The sequence below is a fragment of the Rhinoraja longicauda genome, chromosome 7 (genome assembly GCF_053455715.1).
Source record: "Rhinoraja longicauda isolate Sanriku21f chromosome 7, sRhiLon1.1, whole genome shotgun sequence".
Lineage (NCBI taxonomy): Eukaryota > Metazoa > Chordata > Chondrichthyes > Rajiformes > Arhynchobatidae > Rhinoraja > Rhinoraja longicauda.
In genome coordinates, this window is record NC_135959.1 from 50,989,446 (window position 1) to 51,017,311 (window position 27,866).

Here is a 27,866-nt window from a genome sequence, read left to right on the forward strand (position 1 = left end):
CTACATGCCTGGTAAATGTTGCTATCAAATCTGCTTTCACTACTTCCTCTAGCCGTGTGTTCCAGGCTCCTAGTATACTCTGTAAAATTAAACTTTCCTTGTTAATCTCCTTTAAACTTTCCCTCTCCCACTTTAAATGAATACCCTCTAATATATAACATTTTCACCCTGGGAAAATGACTCTATCTGACCAATCTATGCCTCTTATAATTTTATACATCCCTCAACCTCCGACTCTCCAGAAGAAGCCAGTCAAGTTTGTTTAATCATTCTTTAGAGCTTAAACAATTCAATACAGACCAGAAAGTAGTGAACCTCTTCTGCCAAACACTCCACATCCTCTCCATAACATGGCAACCAGAGCTACACACAATATTCCAAATGAGGCCCATCCAAAGGTTTATCCAGTTGCAGGCTTGGCTTCCTGAGTTGTATACTCAACATCCTGACCGATGAAGGTCATTTCTACCACCCGATCTACGTGTGTTGCCACTTTCAGGGAATTATTGACTTGCATCCCAAGATGCTTCTGTACATTGACCTTCCAAAAGGCAACATCGCACACTTGTCCAGATTAAACTTCAACTGCCATTTCTCTGCCCATATTTCCAACAGGTATAAATTCTATTGATTTATTTGACAACCTTCTTTATCATCCACAACTCTGCCAATTAGCAAGGTTGATCTTGCTAATTAGCCAACCCACGTTTTTGGATTTCCATCCAAATCATTTTGTCCATGCATAAATTCCTTCCTTTGTCCTTGAATGATTTCAACTCTCCTTAGTTACCCTCTTGTTTTTAATGTATGTTTACATTGCCTTGAAGTGATGAACACTGCCTGGTCCATCAGGGGTAATGACGTTCTCACCATCATAGGGAACTATTAGTGGGGTTGGCAGAAAGAGCAACCAGCATTAACAAGGACCCACACCATCCTGGAAATATTCTTATTTCACTCCTGCCATCAGGAAGAAGGTACATAAGTCTGAATATTGTAACATCCAAGTTCTTCCCAACAATCATCAGGCTATTGAACACTACGAACTCCAACTAAACTCCGAACTACGAACTGCCTGGGTTGCCTAGAGCCTTTGAGCTTTGTTTTGCTTTTGCACTATATTGTTTTTTAAAAATATATTGAACCTTTTTTAGTTTGTTTATTATATTATCTATCAGGTAATGTGTTTACAAACCAGCTGTGCTGCTACGGCAGCAAGTTAGAATTTCATTGTTTCGTTTCGGGACATACGGCAATAAAACACGCTCCTAACTCTTATTTTTAATTTTTGAAGAAGAGTCCTTTTGTTTGTTCTCTCCACAGATGCTTATTGACATGTCATGATTTTAATTTTTTCTGTTTTTATTATAACAACTGTATTTTGGTTACTATGAATCAGAAGGAGGCCATTTTTGCCTATCATGTCCATGCTAATTTCCAACAGAACAAACCTATTCTCTTTCCCTATTTTCCTGTAGTCCTTCAAGTTATCCTCTCTCACATGACCATCAATTTCCCATTTATTATTTTGCCACAAACCTACACAAAGTACACAGTATCCAATATACCTACCAGCATGTCTTTGGGGTGTGGCAGGAAACTAGAACATCCAGTGGAAACCCACACAGATAAGGTGAAAATATGCTGGCTCAACAAGGACATGCTCAAAGCCTAACCCCTGGACCCTGAGGCAGTGGTACTAACTGTTATGCAATATGCGGCCTTAACTTTGATTGAACAACTTGCAGGTACTTTAGCCCAGGTATACTAATGGAAGGATTTAGTTGGTGTACATATTTGGATTATTTACGTGAGAGGAGTTATTTTCAAATACCCTTCTCCCATCATCTACTGACTTCCGACATATTATCCATTCCCGTACAATAAGGATGGATCTCATGTGAAAATAGAGCATTTCCATGGCAAATCAGGAACCTGCCTTCAGCACATTCCGTAAGCAAGATACCTTGTGGGTGGTACACTATTGCTTTCTGCCTGTAACATTGTTGTCACCAATAAAGTAGATCCTCATTTCAGCGACTGCTACAGTCCTTCCAAAGTGGGAGCTCAGATGATTTCTCTTATCACCATTCAAAAGACACTGGCACAGACTCAAATCAACCAAATCTTTAGGATTTATCATGTTCATATGTCATAGAAGCAGAATTAGGTCATTTGGCCCATCGAGTCCACTCCGCGATTCAATCATGGCTGATCTTTCGTTCCTCTCTCAATCCCATTCTCCTGCCTTCTCCCCTCAACCTTGGACACCTTTACTAATCAAAGAATTAATATTTTTCATAGAAGAATGAGTTTCAAATTGATGGATATTAAAAACTATCATAACTAATACTTTCTATCTAAACACAATGCTTATTTGAATATTTTCCAAATCTCATTCAAAGCAATATAAATATCAATATAATTTGAATATCTTATCTATTGATGATGAAAATAGATTTTTTTTCCAAAATAACGTTCAATTGCAGCTTAGTGTTTTAACACATTCCTTTTAAAGGTGCAACGTTGACAAATTCTGTAAATATTATAGACAGTATATTTATGTACGACTACATTGTTTATGGTATTATTTCTGACTAGCTTACATTCTTAATCATTAGGATATAGATAACTGGATTGTATACAATGCTCCATTTTGCCAGGATGGCTGGCAATATACTCGCTGCAGGTGTAATGATGTCTGCTTTACCAAAGGTTTCAAGGTGTGCCACAATTTCACAAGGCAGCCAACAAAGCAAGAACCAAACCACTGTTGTAATCACAAGGACGTGGTATTCTTTCTGACGAGCTTCATTCTTTTTGATTTTGCCAATCTGCTCAAATAAGGATTCAGAAGATCATTTGATATACAGTCCAAATATTCTAAATCACATTTACAAATAAAACAAGACTTTTTAAATCATGCCATCAATCTACACAAGTGAAACGGAATATTCTCAGTGAGTTATGAATTAAGTTTGGATTCACGTTGACAGGAGTCAGAGCGATTTACAGCCTTGACTATAAATATCTGTTTCAATTAGATCAACCAGCAACTGACATGACATTTGTGTCAACAGAATTAAATTTGTGCAGCTTAAATATTGTATCATTTTGAGTTATGTATAAAGCAAACAGTGAAATTCATATCTATTTAGAGGGGGAAACAGAAATGACAGCTGTTTTTAAAGAGCAAATGGATAATATTGGATTCATTCAGTGCATCACTTGAGGTAATTGATGAGGCCAAGCTCAACCAAACCTCACAAAAAGGTAACAGAATCTTATTATTTATCAATCGGAGAAATAGAATACAAAAGTAGCATGCTTCAGTTATATCAGCCAAGGTGATCGTTATATATCACATATATAGCATTGGTCTCTTTCCTTAAGGATGTGAATAGACCACAAGCATGGGTGTGTAGGAAAATAACTGCAGATGCTGATATAAATCAAAGATATCACAAAATGCTGGAGTAACTCAGCGGGTCAGGCAGCATCTCAGGAGAGAAGGAATGAGTGACGTTTCGGGTCGAGACCTTCAGACGATTGTCAGGGGGGCGAGATAAAGAAAGGATATAGGTAGAGACAGTGGGAGAACTGGGAAGGGAGAGGGGAAGAGAGGGATAGAGGAGCTATCTAAAGTTAGAGAAGTGTTCATACCGCTGGGTTGTAAGTTGCCCAAGCCTCATATTTCGCTTGGGCAGCTTACCGCCCAAGCTGGTTGATGGAACTTGACCCTATTTTCCACATTGTTTGCATTTAAAAGTAGCTTAAATCAATTTTTAAATATACATTTTATTCATATGTATTATTTTTGAAAGATAATATTTACTGCTGAGAATTGAAATTATAGTTATTTTCTACGTGCTACACCCTCTGACCCTTCATGTATTTGTGTACCTTTCCTCATAGTAGGCTGGTATAAGTGGTTGGTATAACTTAGCTCATTACAAGCTGTTGCCGTACTGTATTGTCAGTATAATACTTTCTATGTGCGTCATATGCTTATGTTCAGTGTTATTTTGGAGTTGCTAACTTTTTGCGAACAGATATTTCTTTGTCCCAGCTCATCCCCTGATGACCAGAGGGAGGATGGAGCCAGCGACGATGACGGACGTGGAAGGCAAGGAGCAAGGTTGGCAGGAGAGAGACCAGGGTCCAACCTACTGCCGTTTCAAGGTCGGCTGTGGGAGGCACGCCTAGGGCACAAAAGTGGTCGGGCGAGTAGAGGGACGTCGGATCGCTGGTCGATCCAGATGTCCAAGGAAGGTGATGGCTGGAGGTCTGCAGTAGCCTTGGGCTTGCCCGGATCAGGCACTGCTCATAACACTAGAGCGCGCACTGGACTTTGAAAATGGCATCAAGTGCCTCGTGCATGTGGGCTCAGTGCTATTTCGGTACACTTTGCTAATCAGAGATTGTGCTTAGGTCTGGCAATACTTCACACTTTCAACTTTAGCGATACAGAGTGGAAACAGGCCATTTGGCCCACCGAGCCTGCACCGCCCACCAATCATCCCATACACTAGCACTATCTTGCACACTGGGGAAAATTTACTGAAGCCAATTAACCTTCAAACCTGTATGGGGAGTGTTGTACTTCGTGGTCCGGTATCTGTTATACCTTTGGTGAGACTCTGGACGGACCACGAGTACACATGTTTAAAAGGTTATCATGGTGGAGCTTAAATCCAGGCTGTTTATTCCAAGGCCACCTGGAACCAGGGTGGCCACCTAATCACCTCATTCCCTTATATAGACAAACAAAGCAGTCCTTTGATACAACAAAGTAGTCCCTGCAATATCACAACAGGGAGAACGTATAAACTCTGTACAGACAGCAGCCGTAGTCAGGATCGAACCTGGGTCTCTGGCACTGTTAAGGCAGCAACTCTCTTTGTGCCACCTGCAAATGGATTTTACTGGACTGTACGTAAGAAAGATTTTTTTTTAATTGCGCGTTTGCACATGTGACAACAAAAGCACCATTGAACCATTGAAATAGTCGTTTTTTACAAGTTTCCCACAGTGCATGTGCAGATACTGTATCAGTTGTTGGCTGTGCTTTGCTGGCTCGTGGTCTTGTGATTCATGATCTGTTTGCCCTAGGCATCATGAGGTTGTTGTAAATGATTCAACAATATAGAACATTTGTGAAATTACTCAACACTTCATCCCCCTCAACACCTGGTCCACCCATGCCATTCCTTGCAATTTATGGTGAGGAATCAGGTAGCCAACAGGCAGTTTATAGTCTTTGATACCTTTTGTACCTGTGGCAATTAGTCAACGAGACCATCAGAGTATTTGTGAGCACACTCCTTTATTGATGCCAAATTTGCACTATAAATACAAATAGTTGTGGCATCTGAATATACTAACATCGTGCATTGTGAGACCATCTGCGAAGAAGTTAATCTTTGGATCTGTGGCATGAAATCGGTGATATAATGTTGTTTGCCCAATCTACTCCATCTCCAAAATTCGTTTTAGTTCAATGAAGATAGAATTAATTAGCAGAGCATAAGTGTAACGTTAGGCCAATTTTTTTAGGAAGGTCATTGTCGCTCTGTGTTAAAACCTCCTGGAATGCTGTGAGAATGCATAGCCCAATCTGTTCTGAAGCTTTCCAATTGTGTTTCCATACCAGCACAATTCAGCCCAGAGTAGATTGCAATTATGTTTTGTCATAGAGTCATAGAGTCATACAGCGTGGAAACAGGCCCTTCAGCCCAACTTGCCCACGCCAACCAAAATGTCCAATCTACACAACTCCCACCTGCCTGCTTTTGGCCCATATCCCTCTAAACCTACCCTATCTATGTACCTATCTAAATGTTTCTTAAACGTTGCAATAGTGCCTGCCTCAACCACCTCCTCTGGCAGCTTGTTCCACCACCCTCAGTGTATAAAAGTTATGCCTCAGGTTCCTGTTAAATCTTTCCCCCCTCACCTTAATCCTATGTCTCCGGTTTAGTTTACTTTAGTTTAATTCAGAGATACAGCGCAGAAACAGGCCCTTCGGCCCACCGAGTCTGCACCAATCAGCGATCCATGCACACTAACACTATCCTACACACACTAGGGACAATTTACAATCATACCAAGCTAATTAACCTACAAACCTGTATGGATTTGGAGTGTGGGAGGAAACCGGAGATCCCAGAGAAAACCCATGCAGGTCACAGGGAGAACATACAAACTCCGCACAGCCAAGCACCTGTAGTCAGGATCAAACCCAGGTATCTGGTACTGTAAGGCAGCAACTCTACCCCTGTGCCACCATGCTGCCCTATGGTTCTCGATTCCCCTGCTTGGGTCAAAAGACTGTGCTTTTACCCAATCTATTCCTCTCATGATTTTGTACACCTGTATGGGATCACCCCTAATCCTCCTGCGCACCAAGGAATAAAGCCCTAGCCTGCTCAACCTCTCCCTGTAGCTCAGTCCCTAGAGTCCAGGCAACATCCTCATAAATCGTCCCTAAACCCTTTCAAGCTTGACAACATCTTTCCTATAACACGGTGACCAAAACTGAACACAATCATCGTTCCTATAAGATGGTGATACTAAACTGAACAATTGAACTATCTTGGATATTCAGTCATGATTTTCCAATGCATAACTGTAAAAATATTAACAACCCTAGATTTTTTTTACCTGAGCTCTACTTTTTTATTATTACTTTACAGAAATGAATAAATCAATATCCCTTTCATAAATGCATATTGACTTTGACTGATCACTTTAATTTTTGAATGTTCTGCCAATTATAACATTTTTTAAATGTTAGCCTCTAAGTTATTCTCTTTGACTAATTTTAAGTCAATTGGCCCTGTTTGTTGCTTCCCATTCTGTTTAAATATAGGTACCTATTGCATTTGTTATTTTCCATCCATTGGAAACCTTCCTCAAATCCAGGCATCTTGGAAAAGCCATCATCCCATCCTGCCTGAAATCCGCAACAATAATCCCACTGCCAAAGAAACCAGTCATCCGTGATCTCAACGACTACCGTCCTGTTGCACTAACCCCAGTCATTATGAAGTGCTTTGAGAAGCTGGTCCAGCAGCACATCAAAGCCAGCCTCTCAGCCACTATCGACCCACACCAATTCGCTTACAGATCAAACAGGTCTACAGAGGACGCCATTACTACTGCCCTACACACCGCACTGACCCATCTTGAGCGGCAGGGCAGTTACGTGAGGATGCTCTTCATAGATTATAGTTCAGCATTTAACACGGTCATCACGGACAGACTGGTTTCTAAACTAACTGATTTAGGACTCTCCCAATCTATCTGTAACTGGATTAAGGACTTCCTGACCAATTGGCCCCAGATGGTCAGATTAGGCCCTCACACATCCTCCACTCTCACAATCAGCACCGGCTGCCCACAAGGATGCGTGTTGAGCCCTCTTTACGCCCTTTACACCCATGACTGCACCCCCACTCATCCTACCAACGCCATCATCAAGTTTGCGGATGACACGACTGTGGTTGGAGTCGTCTCAGGAGATGACGAGACAGCCTACAGAGATGAAGTCCAAAAACTGATAGGATGGTGTGCGGAAAACAATCTGGCTCTGAATCCTTCCAAGACAAAAGAACTCATAATAGACTTCCGAAGACACAATATGGGCTACACACCACTGCATATCAGCGGGGTTTGTGTGGAAAGGGTCCCTGCCTTCAAGTTCCTGGGCACGCATATTGCTGAGGATCTCTCCTGGACCACAAACACCATAGCGGCAGTCAAAAAGGCACAGCAGCGGCTCTACTTTCTGAGGATCCTCAGGAAGAACAACCTGCAAGAGCAGCTGCTAGTGACGTTCTACCGTTGCACCATCGAGAGTGTGCTGACGTACTGTATTTCTATGTGGTACACCAGCAGCTCAGAGGCAAACAAGAAAGCCCTTCAGAGGGTCATCAACTCTGCAAAGAAAATTATTGGTTGCCCACTGCCCTCTCTAGAGGAACTTTACTCCCTCCGCTGCCTCAGCAGAGCAGCTAACATCCTGAGGGATCCCTCCCACCCTGGTCATCAGCTGCTCCAACTGCTGCCCTCTGGTAGACGGTTCAGGTCCATTACATCAAGGACTAATAGACTCAAGAACAGTTTCTACCCCAGTGTCATACGTGAGCTGAACACTGCCAGACACTCACATAAAACTGAAGGGAAGGAACGGAACTGATCGGAACACTGTCAGTTACTTGTCAGAAAACATAGGCCTCAATTTAATACAAGTTTGCATTCTACTGCACTTATGTTGTTAGCATTTGCTGAACTTATTGCATGTTACAGCCGACCGCACCTTATATTTGATTACATTATTTCTTTTATTTTTTTAAAACGGCACTTGCAATATGTTAGCTCTCATTGCTGTGCAATAACTTGCTGTCTTGATTGCACTGTACACTGCCTCGACCGTGTTGTAGTTGTTTTGTCTATATTGTATTGGAGGTCAGTTTGTTTGATTCAGTGGATTAGGTTTGGCTTGTTATGGATAGAGGTTTGTCCTTTGTACTGTCTGCTGTGTGTGATTGCATCATCTGGACTGCTTTAATTTCGCTGTACTTTGTGTAGTGACAATAAAGGTTTTTTACAAATGTTTTTTAACAATTTTTACAAAATCAAAATCAAATCACCAACCACCTATTTTTGAGATCACCAGATGAAATCCATCAGAACTGCAAGACTTGACAACCTACAATTCAATGAGATTCCACATGGGATCCAAGGCAAGTTGGCAAATTGGAACCAAAAATGGCTTGGTAATATGTGGCAGAGGTTGATGATGGTGTTGTTTTTGTTTTGAAAGCCAGTGCTTGGAAGCACTTGGAAGTATTGGCACCCTTCCCACTTATTATATACATGAATACTTTAGTTACAAATGTAGGATGTGGCACCGTGGAGAGAATATACAGGAGTAGGGATACTCTGGGACTGGAAGATGGCTGCTTAGAATGAATGGTAATGCCATCACGGAGTTTAGTTCGTTTTTCTGAAACCATGTGACACCTACTGTGTACTTGCCCTGCTTGTGAATGGACCAAGAAGTTACTACTGGTAAGAAAGTTACTATCTGCTGTATTGAACGATAAATATGTGACCAGTTGTATGTTGCTCATTCTCTCTCTGCTCTATTCTTGTGACTCTGGTGAGAGCTTGAACGAGAGGAGCAGAAGAAAGTCCCACGGATAATAAAGGTTCTGAACTACAGTACTGTGTTCGACTCGGTGATTGCTGAACCAGACTGGGGGGTGTGCAAATCGGAATCCACATTTGGTAGCAGAGGATGGTTCTCAACGGACGACCATCGCGAAGTTGCAGTCCAGGAGCTGAATCCAGGACCATCGCTGAGGATCTGCCCATAGCAGTAAATCATGATAAGTAGAGGTAGAAGCAGGTAGAAGATGAAGAGGCAAATGATATGAGATTCCATTCCTAGTGTGGGCTTTCCAATTAACTGAGCATCCGATACCCTCTGCACTCCAGCCAAAGAGAGGGGGCATAGTCCAGGAAAGTGAATATAACCGGGTGAAGACAAGAGCCAGCCATGCCCTTCGATAACTAGAGGCACAATGCATATACTTAGTCATTATCCAGTTCCGATCATAGGAAAGGAAGCATAGAGATGTGAGAGAGACTATGCCTGAAAGAAGAAAATGAACCATTGCCATTAATCAACGAAAGCGCAGATGAGATTGACTCAGAGGATAAACACTTTTATAGCAAAAAAGTAACACTAATAAAATGTGAAGTTCATCAGTATGGGTATATTCATCACATTCATCAGTAAACTCAATACTCCATAGGAGTATCTGATAGGAAGATTTCAAAGTACAAGTTAAAGGGAGAAAAAATTAAAAGGCTTTGGGAGAATTTTTATAGCTTAAAACTGGCAGGTAAAGACTCATCTCCCACTGGTCCAGTAGGTAAGTGTGAAGATACAGAGGAATCCAGGAGGTGGAGGAATACAAATTTCTCAAATGTTCATAGAGCTGCAGGAACATTAAAAAAATATTGAGGATTGGGACCATGAGGAATTTGGAAACTCATAAGAAAATATTAAAGCAGAGGCATATGTTTAACTAAAATGAAATGTAGGTTACCAAGCACACGGGTGATAGGAAGACATGATGCACCTTAGGACAAGTTCAGGCTTCTCTGAAACTCTTTTTTGTGGATTTGAGATTTTGTGGATACAACATGACTTTGGGAAAGAAGCAATATCGGAGCAAACGTGACATATTTACGCAAACCCACTTGCTCAGCAGCCAAGCCCAGAATTCATTCAATGTTCTTGCTTGCAATGAATTAAAAAAACTTGCACATCTCAACAAGTCTGAATAATATAATTGGTGAGGATATTGGAAATAATGTGTCATTTAGTGGCTGCTTTAAAAGCCACTTTCAATCCCACTGCACAAATTTGCAGGCTTCCAGCATGCTGGTGGTCCCAATGTGACAGCGCAATTTCTCTGTTAGACCTTTAATTAAAGAAAAATTGCGATTTACTTCAATTATTTACAGATAAGAAGCCAACGTGTTTCAAGTATTTTGACAGCTGTAAATGCTTGACAATTTTGTTCTTTTCTTCTGAAACAAAATTTTTACAACTTTCAAGTGCTATTCAATCGTTTATTTTGTGCCATAAAACCTTTTGATTAGCTCTGTGGTCAATATTTCCATTGATTAAAAGAAAAATCAAATTGAAACTTTGCTGAACAGGTGACATGGCAAAATTGAAGATATGATAATAAAATTCCAGTTAAATGAGCTCAAATCAACTCTAGATGATAATACTTTTGTCCTTTGTTGTTACTTAAACTCCAATAGAGAAAATTAACAGTTTGGTTTAGTTTGGTTTAGAGATACAGCATGGAAAAAGGCCCATCGACCCACCAGGTCCATGCCAACGACCTGAAACATCACCCATTCCTTGTCTCCAGAGATACTGCCTGTCCCGCTGAGTTACTCCAGCATTTTGTGTCTTTCTACAACCATCGATCACCTGTTCACACTGGTTCTATGTTATCCTACTTTTTCGTCTACTCCTTACACATTAAGGGCAATTTACAGAGGCCATTTAACCTACAAGCTGCCACGTCCTCGGGATGTGGGAGGAACCTGGAGCCCTGGGAGGAAACCCAGGCGGTCACAGGGAGAACGTGGAAACTGCATGGACTGCACTCAAGGTCAGGATCGAACAATACAATACAATACAATACAATACAATACAATACAATAAAATACAATACATCTTTATTGTCATCGCACAGGGGTACCACGAGATTGTTAATGCGACTTTCCATACGATGCAATAAATGAATTAGCTAATCCACAGAACTTTAGACAACCCAGAGAAACAAAATTAGAAACAGTTAAAACAGAATAAAGTGCAGTAGATCTGTGCCGGGTCAGAGTGCGATGTGACCATCCAACTCAGCAGGACCGGTTCAGAGCAGCTATGGCCCTGGGGATGAAGCTGTTCCTGAATCTGAAGGTGCGGCCATAGAAGGCCTTGTAGCGTCTGCCAGATGGTAGAAGTTCAAACAGACTGTTGCAGGGGTGTGAAGAGTCTTTGTGGGTGCTGGTGGCTTTCCTGAGGCATCGTGTATTGTAGATACCCTCCAAGGCTGGTAGCTGTGTCCCGATAATCTTCTGAGCTCTATGGACTACCCGCTGAAGAGCTCTCCTCTCTGCTCCGTGCAGCTGAGATACCACAGGGATGCCATGCGTTAGGATGCTCTCTATGGTGCAGCGGTAGAATGTCGTCAGCAGCTGTTGGGGCAGACCAGACTTTTTCAGTGTTCTCAGGTAGAACAGTCGTTGCTGTGCCTTCTTGACCAGCGCAACGGTATTAGTGGACCATGTGAGGTCCTCCGAAATGTGAGTGCCCAGAAACTTGAAGCTGGACACTCTCTCCACACTGTCCCCGTTGATAAAGATCGGAGCGTATTCCCCATTATGTGACCTTTGGAAGTTGACGATCAGCTCCTTGGTCTTAGAGGTGTTTAGGAACAGGTTGTTATCTGAGCACCAGTCCACTCCATCAAGAAATTCAGGATCCAGTCGCATAACGACGAGCTGAGGCCTAGCTGGTGGAGTTTGGTGATGAGCTTGGTGGGGATGACCATGTTGAAGGCAGAGCTATAGTTTATGAATAGCATCCTCACGTATGTGCCCTGCCTCTCCAGGTGAGTCAGGACAGTGTGAAGAGCCAGAGAGATGGCGTCCTCTGTGGATCTGTTTGCCCTGTATGCGAATTGATGCGAGTCCAGTGAGGCAGGGGTGCTGGATTTGATGTGTGAGAGGACCAGCCTTTCCAAGCACTTCATGATTATAGGAGTTAGGGCAATTGGACGGTAGTCGGTCAGGTTGGTGATTTTTGTTTTTTTCGGCACTGGCACTGTGATAGCTGACTTCAGGCACTTGGGGACCGTAGCCAGAGATAGTGACAGGTTAAAGATCCTGGTGAATACCTCAGCCAACTGTTCAGCACAGTCCCTAAGTACCATTCCTTGAACTCCATCCGGGCCTGCAGGCAGTGAGAATGGGCCCGCACCTGTCCTCCACTATCACCCTGAGTACCGGCACACCACAAGGCTGTGTTTTGAGCACCATGCTCTACTCCCTTGCGTGGGCTGACCCTTCGCAGAGCTCGCTGTACTTCCTGTGTGCTCAATGTTAAGACCTGTCTCTCCGCCTCGGCTGGGGTTCTTCCACTCAAGGTGGTGTTGCCAGTTTCGTAGCGGGCAAAGAAGGAGTTAAGCTCGTTGGTTAGTGTGACATCACTGTGGGGGCAGGCAGGGCTGCTCTTGTAGTCAGTGATGTCCCTGACACCCTGCCACATGCTTCTGTTGTCCGTGGTGTTGAAGTGGTCTTCCACCCGTTGCCTGTGGATGTCTTTGGCCCTTTTTATACCTCTGTTCAGGTTTGGCCTGGCAATACTGTATGCTGAAGTGTCACCAGATTTAAAGGCATTGTTGCGTGCCCTCAACAGATTCTGTACCTCCTTGTTCATCCATGGTTTCCGGTTTGGGAACATCTTTGTTTCCTTGGCCACTGTGACATTCTCCACACAGCAGTTGATGTAGGAGAGCACAGTGGATGTGTATTCCTCCAAGTCTACCTCGGAACCACAGGTCGCCTGTTGTGCAAACAGGTCCTAGTCGGTGCAATCAAAGCAGTCCTGGAGTTGCAGGGTGGCTTCCTCGGGCCATATTTTGACCGTCTTAATTGTAGGTTTGGTCTTGCAGATGAGGGGGTTGTATGCGGGCAGTAGAAACAGTGAGAGGTGATCGGATTGAGCCAGAGGTGGGCAGGGGAGAGCTCTGTAGGCGTCCTTTACGTTGGTGTACACTTTATCCAACGTGTTTGAGCCCCTTGTAGGGCACTGCACATGCTGGTGGAATTTGCGGAGCACAGCTCGTAGGTCGACCTGATTAAAGTCCCCTGCAACAATGAAGGCGCCGTCGGGGTGGGCATCCTGCTGCTTACTGATGGCCAAGTGCAGCTGTGCTAGCGCTAGGTTAGCATTAGCCTGTGGGGGAATGTATGCGGCCATGATGATGACCACATTAAACTCCCGAGGCAGATAAAATGGTCTGCATTTAAGCAGTAGGTACTCCAGATCTGGGGAACAGTAGCTCTCTATTGCAGTGTGGTTGGTGAACCCGGGTCTCTGGCGCTGTGAGACAGTATCTCTACCAGCTGTTTATCTGCATCGCTCATGGAGTTGCTGCAGGAAAATGCCATTGTTTTTACTAATTGTAGAATCAGAGTTATCAGCAGGGAAACACATCCTTCTGCCCATTGTTCCCCAGTCAGCCATCCTCTCCATGGTCCCATTTTTCAGCACTCAGTCCATGCCACGGGATTTTGATTTTCCAGTGTATTCGCTTTTTGCGATATTTTATGCATATATGTAATCTAGTACAGGAGTGAGTCTTTTCATTTAAACTTCCATTTCAGCAAAATTTCAATGTATTGCAGTTTAAACATTTATCAGAATGTTTTTCCTACTTCACTTAATAGATAAATATATATTAAAATTTATTGGATTAATATTATTCAACAGATAGACATTGACACTCCAGCCCTTTGAATAGACATCCCATTAGTTCAATTTCTCTGCTTTGTTTTGCAGCCTAGCAAGTTTTGTATTTCATTTTCATATCGTTATTAAATTCCCTTTCAAAAATAAGTACCAAATCTGCTTTTATTACACTCTCGGGCAATTCATTTCCAATCATATGAATTTATTGAGCAAACGTTGTTCCTAATCTGTGAATGTAACAAATGCAGAAGTTATAGGCTGCAAGGTATAATAACTCTTCTTGGCAATATCACAGATGAGTTATAATCAAAAGACCCTCAAGAGCAGCTAAAACAATTTGGAGACATTCAGGTAAATTATCTTATTTGTATGCTGGTATTTCAGTTTTCTGAAATACATTTTGAAACATAGATATCATAACAGAGATGTATGTTTACCGTATAAGAAAATAACTGGAGATGCTGGTACAAATCGATTTATTCACAAAATGCTGGAGTAACTCAGCAGGTCAGGCAGCATCTCGGGAGAGAAGGAATGGGTGACGTTTCGGGTCGAGACCCTTCTTCAGACTGAAGGCACCATCAGTCTGAAGAAGGGTCTCGACCCGAAACGTCACCCATTCCTCCTCTCCCGAGATGTTGCCTGACCTGCTGAGTTACTCCAGCATTTTGTGAATAAATGTATGTTTACCATGCAGGCTATCCACAACTACAGGTAAAACATGGATAGGAATGAATGAGATTGTGTGGAGCACAGTAGCAAGATAAGATTCCAGAATTCAATAAATTCATTAAAACAATATCTGGAATTTACAAATTCTTCTTGGAAACTACTTAAATTTTTTTCCAGAATTATTTTAATACATGCTTTGGGAAATTACAAAAATGAGTGATGAAATAAATGTTTTAAAAGGGGGATTAATAAACCAATTCAAGAAATGTAAGTAATGTAAGAAATAGATGCCTAATGTAGTGGAGATTATTTTTCAGTGGCTCTTGCTTGAGTCCGATTTAATTTATACTTCGCACATGGCAGAAAACACATGCAAACATAGGATTAGTAAATCAATGCAGCAAATGCCAAATATCAAGGACTTACCAAACAAGGAGTTTGCGAAGCCATACCATTTACATCTTTGGTCACTGGATAGCCACCAACCCTGCACACTGGCAGCAAAACTGAGGGGCATGCCCAAAACACACACCAGCAAGTCACTTACACTGATGTTCATCAGCAACATGTTGAACGGGTTCCTCAGCGGTTTGAACTTGCAGAACAGCACCAGCACCAACAGGTTGTTGAAAATGTCAAAGACCATGACGAAGCCAACACACAATGCCATGAAGGTGAACAAGTGTCCGGCTAGTACAGCCGAATCTGCCCGGGGCAAGGCAGTCCCAGAACTGGACCCTGAGCTCCAGTTGGTGCTCATCTCCTCTGCTCAGAACGAATTCGCTGTGAGTTAACAGCAAACTTTTAGACGGTCTTTATTGATCCTTAAGTGAGGGAGAAATGCTTGGTGAGTTGGGATTCCTGTGGGTGAATCAATCTATGTTTAACACTGCGCTGCAAGACATGGAGAAGAAACGAAGGAACTGCTTCAGACCAATGTGTACTGTAGATCACGTGCAGGCAGAGGAGATTAGTTTATCTTGGCATCGTGTATGGCACAGACATTGTGGATCAAAGGGCATGGTTCTGTGCTGTATTGTTCCATATTCCCTGTTCATCTGTGGGAAGAGAAATAGAGCTAACATTTTATATCAGGGAACAGGACGAAGGGTCTTTGACCTGAAGTGTTAACTTGGTTTCTTTTCTCACATATGTTACTTGACCTGCTGTGTATTTCAACCATTTTAGTTTTTTATTTTAGTGAGCACAATATAGTAGACTTCATTGATGGGTTGGTGATGGAGGGAGTCAACAACTTCTAGTTTCTGAGCATGCATATCTGTGAAAATCTGCAATGGACCCAGCACATTGATGCAATCATAAATGATGCAATCAATGCCTCTACTTCCTTAGAACATTGAGGAGATTCAGTATGTCAACGAGTGCTCTCTTTAATTTCTACAGTTGTATGGTAGAGAGCATATTGATTGGTTGCATCATGGCTTGGTTCAGCAACTTTAATGCCCAGGAACGAAGATTACAAAAAGTTGTAAACACTGCCCAGTCCATCATGGGTAGTGACCTCCCCATCATCGGCTGTCTTTTGCCTGGTTCATCAATCAGAAATATTAACTTGAGTCCATTCTCCACAGATACTATCTTACCTACTAAGTATTTCCAGTATTTTCTGTAATTATTAGAATAAGTGAGTTTCCTGTCGTTCTGTTCAGATTTGGTTTGATCATGACTGTTCTACAAAATAATAGAAAGAGAATCATTAATTTATTACGTGGAGGCATCCTGGTTAAATTATTGTAGAAACAAAGAACTGCAGATGCTGGTAAATACCAAAGATAGTGCTGGAGTAACTCAGCGAGACAGGCAGCATCTCAGGAGAAAAAGGATCTGTGATGTCTTGGGTCGTGACCCTTCTGCAAACTGAAAGTAGGGGGGGGGGGTTAAGGACTGGAGGCGAGAATGGACCAGGAATAAATCAGGGCTGGCCACAAATGACCTCAGGCGGAGTGGTGCCCTGGTAGGCCCATTGTTGACAAGGGAAGGTGTACTCTCACAATGTGGTGAACATTTCCGTCACTTCCTACAGGATCTCACCACAAATCCCATCTTCCCATCTCCACCCTTTTCCGCCATCCACAGAGACCACTCTCTCCACAATTCCTTGGTTCACTCATCTCTTCCCACCCAAACCACCGCCTCCCCACGTGCTTTCCCCTGCAACCATAGGGGATGCAACACCTGTCCTTATACCTCCTCCCGTGACTCCATCCGGGGACCCTAACAGACCTTTCAGATGAAGATAGAGGATCACATGTACCTCATCTACTGCATCCGTTGTTCCCGATGTGGGCTCCTGTACATCGGTGAGACCAATTGTAGACTCACCAACCGTTTCGATGAACTCGGGTTACGCACTCTCCCGGTTGCCAACCATTTCAACAACCCTTCCCGTTCCCACAATGACCTTTCTGTCCTGGGTCTCCTCCATTGGCAGAGTGAGACAACACCAAATTGAAGGAACAGCACCTCAAATTTCATTGGGTAGCTTACAACCAGCAGAATGAACGTTGAATTCTCTACACTTATGTAACTTCTACCTCCCCTCCCCTCCCCCACCCCCTTGCCACCTTCCTGCACCCTAATTGTTTAACCAGTTCCAAGTTCACCACATTGTTTCACCACAGATAATGGTATGAATTGCTCAAAAAATCTATTAGCTATCCTCTAAAATTAAAAACAAATCTTTTTACACTTGATAAATGGTTCGGAAAGTCAGTTGATAACTGAGAAATTGTTTTCCTTTTTTTAAACTGTCGACAGAAAAGACACGGTCACAGAGGATGCTCACTACAGGCATTAATGCTCAACAGTGCTTTCAGGCTGAGTTATTCCAGGGAGATACCACCTTTGTCCAATTACTGGCCTAAAATTTGCTTTGGGCAATCAATTCTCAGCCTCTTTCAAATTCCTCCCTAAGTAAAAAAAACAAATCTCCTTCTCATCTGCCATTCCTGTTGCAAATTACATGTTGGCATATTGCAGAAACTATCTGTGCTCACAATTCACAAGCATACATGTTGACAGCTGCCTCCAAGATAAAGTATATAGATATTTATTCACAAAATGCTGGAGTAACTCAGCAGGTCAGGCAGCATCTCGGGAGAGAAGGAATGGGTGACGTTTCGGGTCGAGACCCTTCTTCAGACTGATGTCAGGGGGGCGGGACAAAGGAAGGATATAGGTGGAGACAGGAAGATAGAGAGAGATCTGGGAAGGAGGAGGGGAAGGGAGGGACAGAGGAGCTATCTGAAGTTGGAGAAGTCGACGTTCATACCACCGGGCTGCAAACTGCCAAGGCGAAATATGAGGTGCTGCTCCTCCAATTTCCGGCGGGCCTCACTATGGCACTGGAGGAGGCCCATGACAGAGAGGTCAGACTGGGAATGGGAGGGGGAGTTAAAGTGCTTGGCCACCGGGAGATCAGTTTTGTTAATGCGGACCGAGCGCAGGTGTTCAGCGAAGCGATCGCCGAGCCTGCGCTTGGTTTCGCCGATATAAATAAGTTGACATCTAGAGCAGCGGATGCAATAGATGAGGTTGGAGGAGGTGCAGGTGAACCTCTGTCTCACCTGGAAAGACTGTTTGGGTCCTTGGATGGAGTTGAGGGGGGAGGTAAAGGGACAGGTGTTGCATCTCGTGCGGTTGCAGGGGAAAGTACCCGGGGTTGGGGTGGTTTGGGTAGGAAGGGACGAGTGGACCAGGGAGTTACGGAGGGAACGGTCTCTGCGGAACGCAGAGAGGGGAGGGGATGGGAAGATATGGCCAGTGGTGGGGTCCCGTTGTAGGTGACGGAAATGTTGGTGGATGATATGTTGGATCCGCTGGCTGGTGGGGTGGAAGGTGAGAACGAGGGGGATCCTGTCCTTGTTGCGAGTGGGGGGATGGGGAGCAAGAGCGGAGCTGTGGGATGTAGAAGAGACCCTAGTGAGAGCCTCATCTATAATGGAGGAGGGGAAGCCCCGTTTTCTGAAGAACGAGGACATCTCGGAAGCCCTAGTGTGAAACACCTCATCCCAGGCGCAGATGCGGCGTAGACGGAGGAATTGGGAGTAGGGGATAGACTTTTTGCAGGGGACCGGGTGGGAAGAAGTGTAGTCCAGATAGCTGTGTGAGTCAGTGGGTTTGTAGTAAATGTCCGTCACTAGTCTGTCTCCTGTGATGGAGATGGTGAGGTCCAGATGGGAGGGAGATGTCAGAGATAGTCCAGGTATATTTAAGGGCAGGATGGAAATTGGAGGTGAAGTGTATGAAGTCAGTGAGTTCTGCATGGGTGCAAGAGGTAGCACCAATGCAGTCGTCGATGTAGCGGAGGTAGAGTTTGGGGATGGGGCCAGTGTACGTCTGGAACAGGGATTGTTCGACGTACCCGACAAAGAGGCAGGCGTAGCTAGGGCCCATGCGAGTGCCCATAGCTACGCCTCTGGTTTGGAGGAAGTGGGAGGAGTCAAAGAAGAAGTTGTTGAGGGTAAGAACCAGCTCTGCTAGGCGGAGGAGAGTGTTGGTCGATGGGGATTGGCTGGTTCTACGGTCGAGGAAGAAACGGAGGGCTTCGAGACCATCCTTGTGGGGGATGGAAGTGTAGAGTGACTGGACATCCATGGTGAAGATGAGGGAGTGGGGGCCTGGGAACCGGAAGTTATTCAGGAGATGGAGAGCATGTGAGGTGTCTTGGACGTAGGTGGGGAGGGATTTAACCAGGGGGGATAGGATGGAGTCGAGGTAGGTAGAGATAAGTTTGGTGGGGCATGAGCAGGCAGAGACAATGGGTCTGCCGGGACAGTTGTGTTTGTGGATTTTGGGTAGGAGGTAGAATCGGGCCGTGCGGGGCTGGGGAACTATGAGATTGGAGGCACTGGGGGGTAGATCGCTGGAGATGATGAGGTCAGTGATGGTGCTGCTGATAAAGGTCTGATGTTTATCGGTGGGGTCATTGTCCAGGGATAGGTACATCTATTGCATCCGCTGCTCTAGATGTCAACTTATTTATATCGGCGAAACCAAGCGCAGGCTCGGCGATCGCTTCGCTGAACACCTGCGCTCGGTCCGCATTAACAAAACTGATCTCCCGGTGGCCAAGCACTTTAACTCCCCCTCCCATTCCCAGTCTGACCTCTCTGTCATGGGCCTCCTCCAGTGCCATAGTGAGGCCCGCCGGAAATTGGAGGAGCAGCACCTCATATTTCGCCTTGGCAGTTTGCAGCCCGGTGGTATGAACGTCGACTTCTCCAACTTCAGATAGCTCCTCTGTCCCTCCCTTCCCCTCCTCCTTCCCAGATCTCCCTCTATCTTCCTGTCTCCACCTATATCCTTCCTTTGTCCCGCCCCCCTGACATCAGTCTGAAGAAGGGTCTCGACCCGAAACATCACCCATTCCTTCTCTCCCAAGATGCTGCCTGACCTGCTGAGTTACTCCAGCATTTTGTGAATAAATCGATTTGTACCAGCATCTGCAGTTATTTTCTTATAAGTATATAGATATTGTTAACTGAAATAGATTTTAGATTTTTAAATTTCAGCTACTGAATTCAAATTTCAAATTGTGAATGACAAATGTTTTTCAAAAACACTTTGAGTGATTCAGTACATTCACTGACAGACATTGAGCAGCACATGGTTACATTAGTTTTCCTATATCAAATGTTTATACAGTGTTGACATAAGAGATATCATAGAAAATAATAATAACTAGAAAATGCTCAGTCTACCAAATTTTCATGACATTTAGATGAATGGAATACTGTAGTTCAAAACAATATATTTCAGTAAAACCGCTACACATTCTGCCTGTTTTGTATTCATTTTGTATTTTATACCTTGTTGAACCAAGGCTGTTGCGTGTTTACTAAGGTAATTACTGGTACATCCAAAGTAAAATCAAGGCTCAAAGCCATGGAGATGGCTACTTAATCTTCATGTATCCATCCACCAAAGTTATAGATCTGTATCCATTGACCAGCATAATGCAAAATTTATTAGATTGGCTTGGCAAAATCTCAAAACCATGGATGGCTCATTCTTTCACTGCAGTAATAAGCAGCCAATGTACACTGGGGGTAGGGGAATAAATGCTAATGTTGTTGATGGGTGTCAATCAAATGGTATGTTTTACCAAGAGTCAAAAGTCATGTGTTTAATTGTCATTGGCACTGACAACAGAACAATGTAATTTTCACTTGCAGCCTGTAAACACGATACTGTAAACGCTCATTATAAATGACCATTTTGGGGGGGGGGGGGGGTTGTATTCATCATTGCCAATTGTCCACTATAACCGAGTAAGTTATTATCATTGTAAAAGTAGTAGAAACAAACAACTGCAGTTGGTGGTTAGTACACAAAAGGACACAAAGTACTGAAGTAACTCAGCAGGTCAGGCAACATCTCTGGAGAAACATGGATAGGGTCCAGATACTTCTTGAGACTGTGGTCCAGAGCTGGACCTGGAACCCAGGTGGGTTGATGGGCACAGCCTGCTGGCGGCCGGGGGAGAGGTGAGGATCGGTGGTCATTGTTGTGGCCCGTGGGCAGCCAGAGTGCAGGAGAGGGTCGGCGGTGGAAGCAGCAGGCGGTGGAAGCAACAGGCAGTGGAAGCAGCAGGCGCGGGGGGGGGTGAGGAAGCTGTGTGGGCTGGCGGTGGTGGAGAAAGGTGCGGCCTGGAAGCAGAGCAAGCCAGGATGTGCAGGCAGGGCTGTTATCGATAGAGGAGGTGGTAGCGGTGGGGAGGGGTGGTGGCATCCGCAACCGTCGGTGGGTCTGTCTGCTATAACCAAAATCCATTATAAAGAGGTCCGTTAAACCAAGGGTTTACTGTACTCATAGATTATGTATAATGAACAAACAAAAAAAAAAAAAATTAATTACCCCAATATGAGTGCAAAAAAGCCCAAAGTCCTTATCAAACCAAGACACTCCATAGTTCCCAGTGTAGTTAGTGTTTTGTAGTGTTCATGTGCCTGATGGTTGTGGGGTAGAAGTTGTTCTTGAACCTGGAGATCACAGTTTTCAGACTCCTACACCTTCTTCTCAATGGTGATTGGGAAATGAGAGCATGGCCAGGGTAGTGTGGGCCTTTAATGATGCTGGCTGCCTTTTTGAGGCAGTGCCTTCGATGGTGGGGAGGTCACTGTGTTGGCCATAATGCAACCAGTCAATAAGATCTCTACCGTACACCTGCAAAAGTTCAAGAGCGTATTTGTCGACATACTGAATCTCCTCAATCTTCTAAGGAAGTAGAGGCATTGATGGGCTTTTTTAATGATTACATCATTGTGCTGGGCCCAGGACAGATCTTCAGATTTACGCACACCTAGGACCTTGATGTTGTTGACCATCTCCATCACTGAATGGTCAATGAAGGCAGGTACGTGGATCCTCAGCTTCCCTAATAGGTCCTTAGTCTTGTTGACGTTGAGAGCAAGATTGATGTTCTGGCACCATTCAATCAGATTATTAATCTCACTCATTTACTCTGGCACGCCAGTGGTGTTGTCGGCGAATTTAAAGATGGCATTGGAACTGTATCTGGCTCTATGTGTATAGAATATGGTGTGTATAGGATAGAGCAGGAAGTGAGTACAGTGCCCTGAGGTGTTCCTGTGCTGATGTTTATCATGAAGGAAGTGTTGTTACCAATTCATACTGATTATGATCTGTTGATGAGGAAGTCAAGGATCCAGTTGCATAGGGATGCACAGAGACCCATTTCTCTGACCTTGAAAACAACGTTGGAGGAGATGATTGTGTTTAAAGCTGAACTGTAGTTGATGAACAATAGCCTGGCATATATGTCCTTATTATCCAAGGGGCCCAGTGCAAAATGGAGAGCCAGCAAGATCGCATCTCATGTTGATCTTTTGTGGTAGTAGGCAAATTGTAGTGAGCCAAGGTTCTTTCTAAGGTAGTTGATATTCACCATAACCAACCTCTTAAAGCATTTCATCACCAAGGACTTTAGTGCCACCGGTTGGTAGTCATTAAGGCACGTCACCTTATTCTTCTTGGGTATTAATGATGCTCTTTTAAAGCAGGTAGGATCCTCAGACCTTAGTAATGAAAGTCAAGTCAAGTCAATTTTATTTGTATAGCACATTTAAAAACAAGGTTGAAGATGTGCGCAAAATCACCAGGCCGTTGGTCCACACAGGTTTTGAGTATGCGATCAGGTAGACCATTGGGTACAGATGCTTTCCGGGGGTTTGCCCTCATGAAGCTTCTTCTGACACTGGTCTCGGTGACTGAGATTACCTTGCCATCAGGTACCATGGGAGTCTGAGAAGCCACATTGGTGTTCTCCCTTTCAAAGTGTGTGTAGAAAGCATTAAGCTCATCTGCAACTGATATCTCACAGTAGTTTGAGCTGCCACTTGGTTTAATGTTGAGCTAAGGGCACAGTGATGCAGTGTTAGAGTTGCTGCTTTACAGCGCCAGAGATCCGGGGTCAATCCTGACTATGGGTGCTGTCTGTACCATGTTTGTCTGTTCTCCCTGTGACCACATGGGTTTTCTCCGGATGCTCCTCCCACACTCCAAAAGACATACAGCTTTGTAGGTTAATTGGCTTCGTTAAAACTGTAAATTGGCCCTTATATGTAGTATAGTGCTAGTATACAGATTGATCACTGGAAGGCGCAGACTCTGGGCTTAAGGGCCTGTTTCCATGCTGTATCTTTAAAATCTAAAAGTCTTCAGTCTAAGGATCATGTTGAGCTTCTTGAGATTTGTTGATTCTGCACTGTTCAAGGCAAGTGGTGAGTATTCGATCATGCTCCTTACTTTGCCTCATAGATGGTAAAAAGGCATTAGGGTACCAGGAGGTGAGTCATTTGCTAAAAGATACCCGGCTGCTAATTTGCTCTGTAGCCAAGGTATTTATGTGACTAGTTCAATTGTGTTCTAATTACAGGCTACCTACAGAATGTTGATGGTGGGGCTCGATGATGGTAAAGCCATTGAATGTTAAGGGTAGGTCGTTCAACTCACTTTTGTTGCTATAGTCATTGTCTGATCATTTTTCTTACAGGCTCTCTTACAGTGGGCCAGTGAATTTGTATGCTGGAAAGATTATTCTTTCTTACAAAGGTGGAAACAGTTAATTGATCCATACTGTGTCTATGAAAAGTGATATTTTATGTATGCCCTTGAGATATACTTACGAGAAAACCATTTACTTTACTGCTGGTCCATGGAGTGTAATTTACCTTTCATTCAGCAGCTTGTGAAGCACTTGAGGGGGATAATTGCACCAAAATTTGGCTTTTATTAATAATAAATTGATTCAGTGAAAATGACAAAATGGGCACCTTTGCACATTTTACTCTGAAAGCAGAAAAGCCATGAATTGTCTCCTAATGCTACAGCTCACAGTCAGAAATAGTTTTAGTTATTATCAACATCTTACACTTACTTGCAAGTCTACATTACATGGCCATTGAACATATACTGTATTATTATGAAGGTTAGTTATTTCCCCCAAAGCACAATGCTAAGACATTTTAATTTAAAAGTACATTATCAGAATCTCTCCAGAGATGTTTCACTCATGAAATGCTAACAGAAAAGCAAAATTGAAACCAAATTTATGATTGGTAAAGTATTCTGAATATTAATAACAATCATAATTATAAGCGTGTTAAAAGCTGAAAAGTCTACATTTTTAGCCATTTACGCAGATTTTTTTGCAATTGATTCCATGGATTGTTTTAAACTTAGTTATAGAACATAAAATAGTGTCATTTGAGAAAATGGTTGTGCAGACTTGTCATCACATCTAATTTGGCCTAACGGTTTCTCTATTATAAATTGAAGGTCCAATTAATATGACATTATTTTGAAAGCTTCCACTAATAAAACTATTTTAGACGTGAACGACTAGTGACAAAACTGTAGTTTGATACACATTCTCACATATCACGTTTAATTTTTTATCATTTCTCAGTTCGCCTTAATATTTTTCCACTAAATGTACGTGGTCTATAAAGAGACATACAAAGCAGGATGAAATTTTAGTCTTTAATAAAGTAAGCATTAATAAACTGAACATTAGACAATATTTCATTGCTTATGGCCATTGACTATAATAACTTGCCTCATATCTATTTATTTCAGTTTTGAAGGCACACACACTTTAATGAAAAATAACAATGCAAAGGAAATTCTCAGAATCTTTTATCTATTCTGGAAATAAGCTCTTCTACGTGATTCATTTAATGGGAGGTCTTGTATCGCTTGGCTAATCCTTAACTTTGTTCAAGATTTCTATTTCTTTATTCTTCATATTTTTCTGCATTTTATAGAAGGGGCAAATCCAGTTTTCTGAAAAAAGCAATCAGCAGTCAATTCTACTGGCCAGAATTTTCTGCCAGTGGCAACGTATCTGTGTTGTAACGAACCTACGTGGTATATTTATCTTTAGATCCAATATGAATGTATTACCAAATGCTAGGGATTCAATCAAATCCCAAGACTATGAAGATTTCAAAATCTCAAAGAACTCAAAGTGTAAAATACATTATCTACTGCTGTTTACTTCTATGTTCTACCATATGTTTGCTTAATGGGATAAATTTCTCGACCTTGTATATTTAAAACAATGGGGGTCCCAACAGGGGTGGAGGCCGCTGAGAACGAAAGGGGAGGGTGGCTGCTGGCACGTGCGATGGCAGGCAGAAGACGGGACTGTTCCGTGAGCATTTGTAACTTTGTCGGCGCCAAAACATGGTGACACTTGTGTACTACCTAGGTGAGGTCTGTTACATGATCTTATCAGGTTGTATGCAAAACAACCCATTTCACTGTACCTAGGTAAATGTGACAGTAAAATATCATTGCATCATTGAATGAATGAATTGAACTATACTGAATGAAATTGCGATGTAGACTAAAATACATGAAAGGTTAACTGCTTTATGCTGACTACTTAGTTAAAACATTTTGATACAGGATAAAGTGAATAATATTTAATGCAAGATAAAGCCCAACAGAGATCTCCAATTATGTTGATGAGAGGTCAGGACTGCTCTCTAGCTGGTGAGAGGACAGTTCAGTTGAAACTGTCCCTGAATCTGGAGGTATGCGTTTTCGAACTTCTGTGCCTCTTGCCTGATGGGAGAGGGGAGAAGAGGGAGTGACCGGGGTGAGACAGGTCCTTGATTATGCTTAGTTTAAAGATACAGCGTGGAAACAATCCTTCGACCCACTGAGTCCATGCCATTTCAGTGACACTCATACACAAGCACTATCCTACACACAAGGGACAATTTACAATTTTTACCGAAGTCAATTAAACTACAAACCTGTACGTCTTTGGAGTGTGGGAGGAAACTGGAGCACCCAGGAAAAGTCCATGCAGGCACAGGGAGAATGTACAAACTCCGTGCAGACAGCATCCATAGTCAGGATGGGTCGCTGACACTGTAAGGCAGCAACTCTACCGCTGTGCCAACATAACAACCCCCAGCTGGTGGCCTTGCCATGACAGCATGATGTGTAGATTAAGTAAATGGAAGGGAGGTTTGGTTTGCATGATGGTCTGGGATACGTCCACAACTCTCTGCAATTTATTGCAGTGTTGGAATGAGCTGTACTGAAATCATGTTGTGCTGCATCCCGATAAAATGCAAAACACGCACTTTTGATGCATTCTACTCCAGCCCTTGGCTTCCTTATCAACACATACATAAGGCTCTAGTTCATAGACGACAGCTCGGCATTTAACAGCATCATCCCCTCCAAGCTGGTTACCAAGCTCACAGAACTGGGTTTCTGCACTTCCCTCTGCAAATGGATCCTCGACTTCCTCACCAACAAACCACAATAATAATAATAATAATAATAATAAACATTTAGCGCTTTTCCAAATGCTCAAAGACGCTTTACAAGAACAGTCAAGACAAAAAAACAAACAAACGAACTGTCCTGACGGAGAAGCGGCGAACAAATAGCGCCAGCGTCCTCTCACGTCAGGGTCCGACAGTAGACAATAAAGAACACAAGACACACAATTACAATTTTTAACACAAACAGCCATCACAGTGATTGCTCCAGGCACACCCTCACTGTGATGGAAGGCAAAGAAAAGTTTTATCTCCTCCTCATTCTTCTCCCGTGGTGCCACGAGGCGATCGAGGCTCCCGACTTTTGAAGCCCCCACCGGGCGATGGAAAGTCCCAGGGCCGAGCCGAGCAGGCCGATGAAGGTCCTGAGCCCCCACTGGGTGATGGAAAGTGCCGCGGACAGGTCACGCAGGGAGATGAAGGGCCTGCGAGCGGGTCAATCAAACCTCGGGCTCCGGGGCGGTCGAAGCTGCTACGGCTGGAGCTCCCGAAAGCCGGTCGCCAGCCAGGGACCTGCGAACTCCCGATGTTGTGGTCTGCAGGGCCCACGGCCGAAGCCTCCGAGATGGTGAGTCCAGGCCCTGCGACCGGAGTCTTCAAGGTCGATCCCAGCTGGAGGCCGGCGACTCCTGTTAGGCCGTAGCGCGAACGGAGACACAACACGGTAAAGGTCGCATCTCCGTTGAGGAGGAGATTGGAAAAAAAGGTTTCCCCCACCCCCCCACACATATACAGAGTTAAAAAATAAATCAAAAGAAACATTTAAACGATAACAAAGACAAAAACAAAAATAAAGACAGAGAGACTGCCAGTGAGCCGCAGCTGCAGAACGCAAACAATGTGTACAAATTGGCAGCAACACTTCCTCCACGATAACCATCCGCACAGGAGCACCGTAAGGCTGCGTGCTCAACCCCCTGCTCTACTCACTCTATACCCACGACTGTGTAGCCAGTCACAGTGTAAACTCCATCTTCAAGTTCGGAGCCGACATCATCGTTGTTGGACAAATTACAAGGATGGTGAGTCAGAGGATAGGAGGGAGATCAATCGACTGACCAAATGGTGCCAGGACACCAACCTTGCTCAGAAACGTGGGCCACACGGCCATACGCTATTAGACCAGCGGGTTGCAGGGAAGGGGGGGGGGGGGGGGGGGGGGGAGGTACAGAAATGTGAAAATGCACACCTCCAGATTCAGGGACAGTTTCTTCCCAGCTCTAACCTTCCGTACCTCCAAGGTCGGCCGTGGGAGGTGCTCCATGGGGCAAGAA

At 43.7% G+C, this 27,866-nt stretch overlaps 1 pseudogene; it reads right to left on the minus strand.

The window, feature by feature from the left end:
- Positions 1-400: 400 nt before the first annotated feature.
- LOC144595634 (opsin-3-like) lies at positions 401-27,703 on the minus strand (annotated as a pseudogene).
- Between the last annotated feature and the right edge of the window lie 163 nt (positions 27,704-27,866).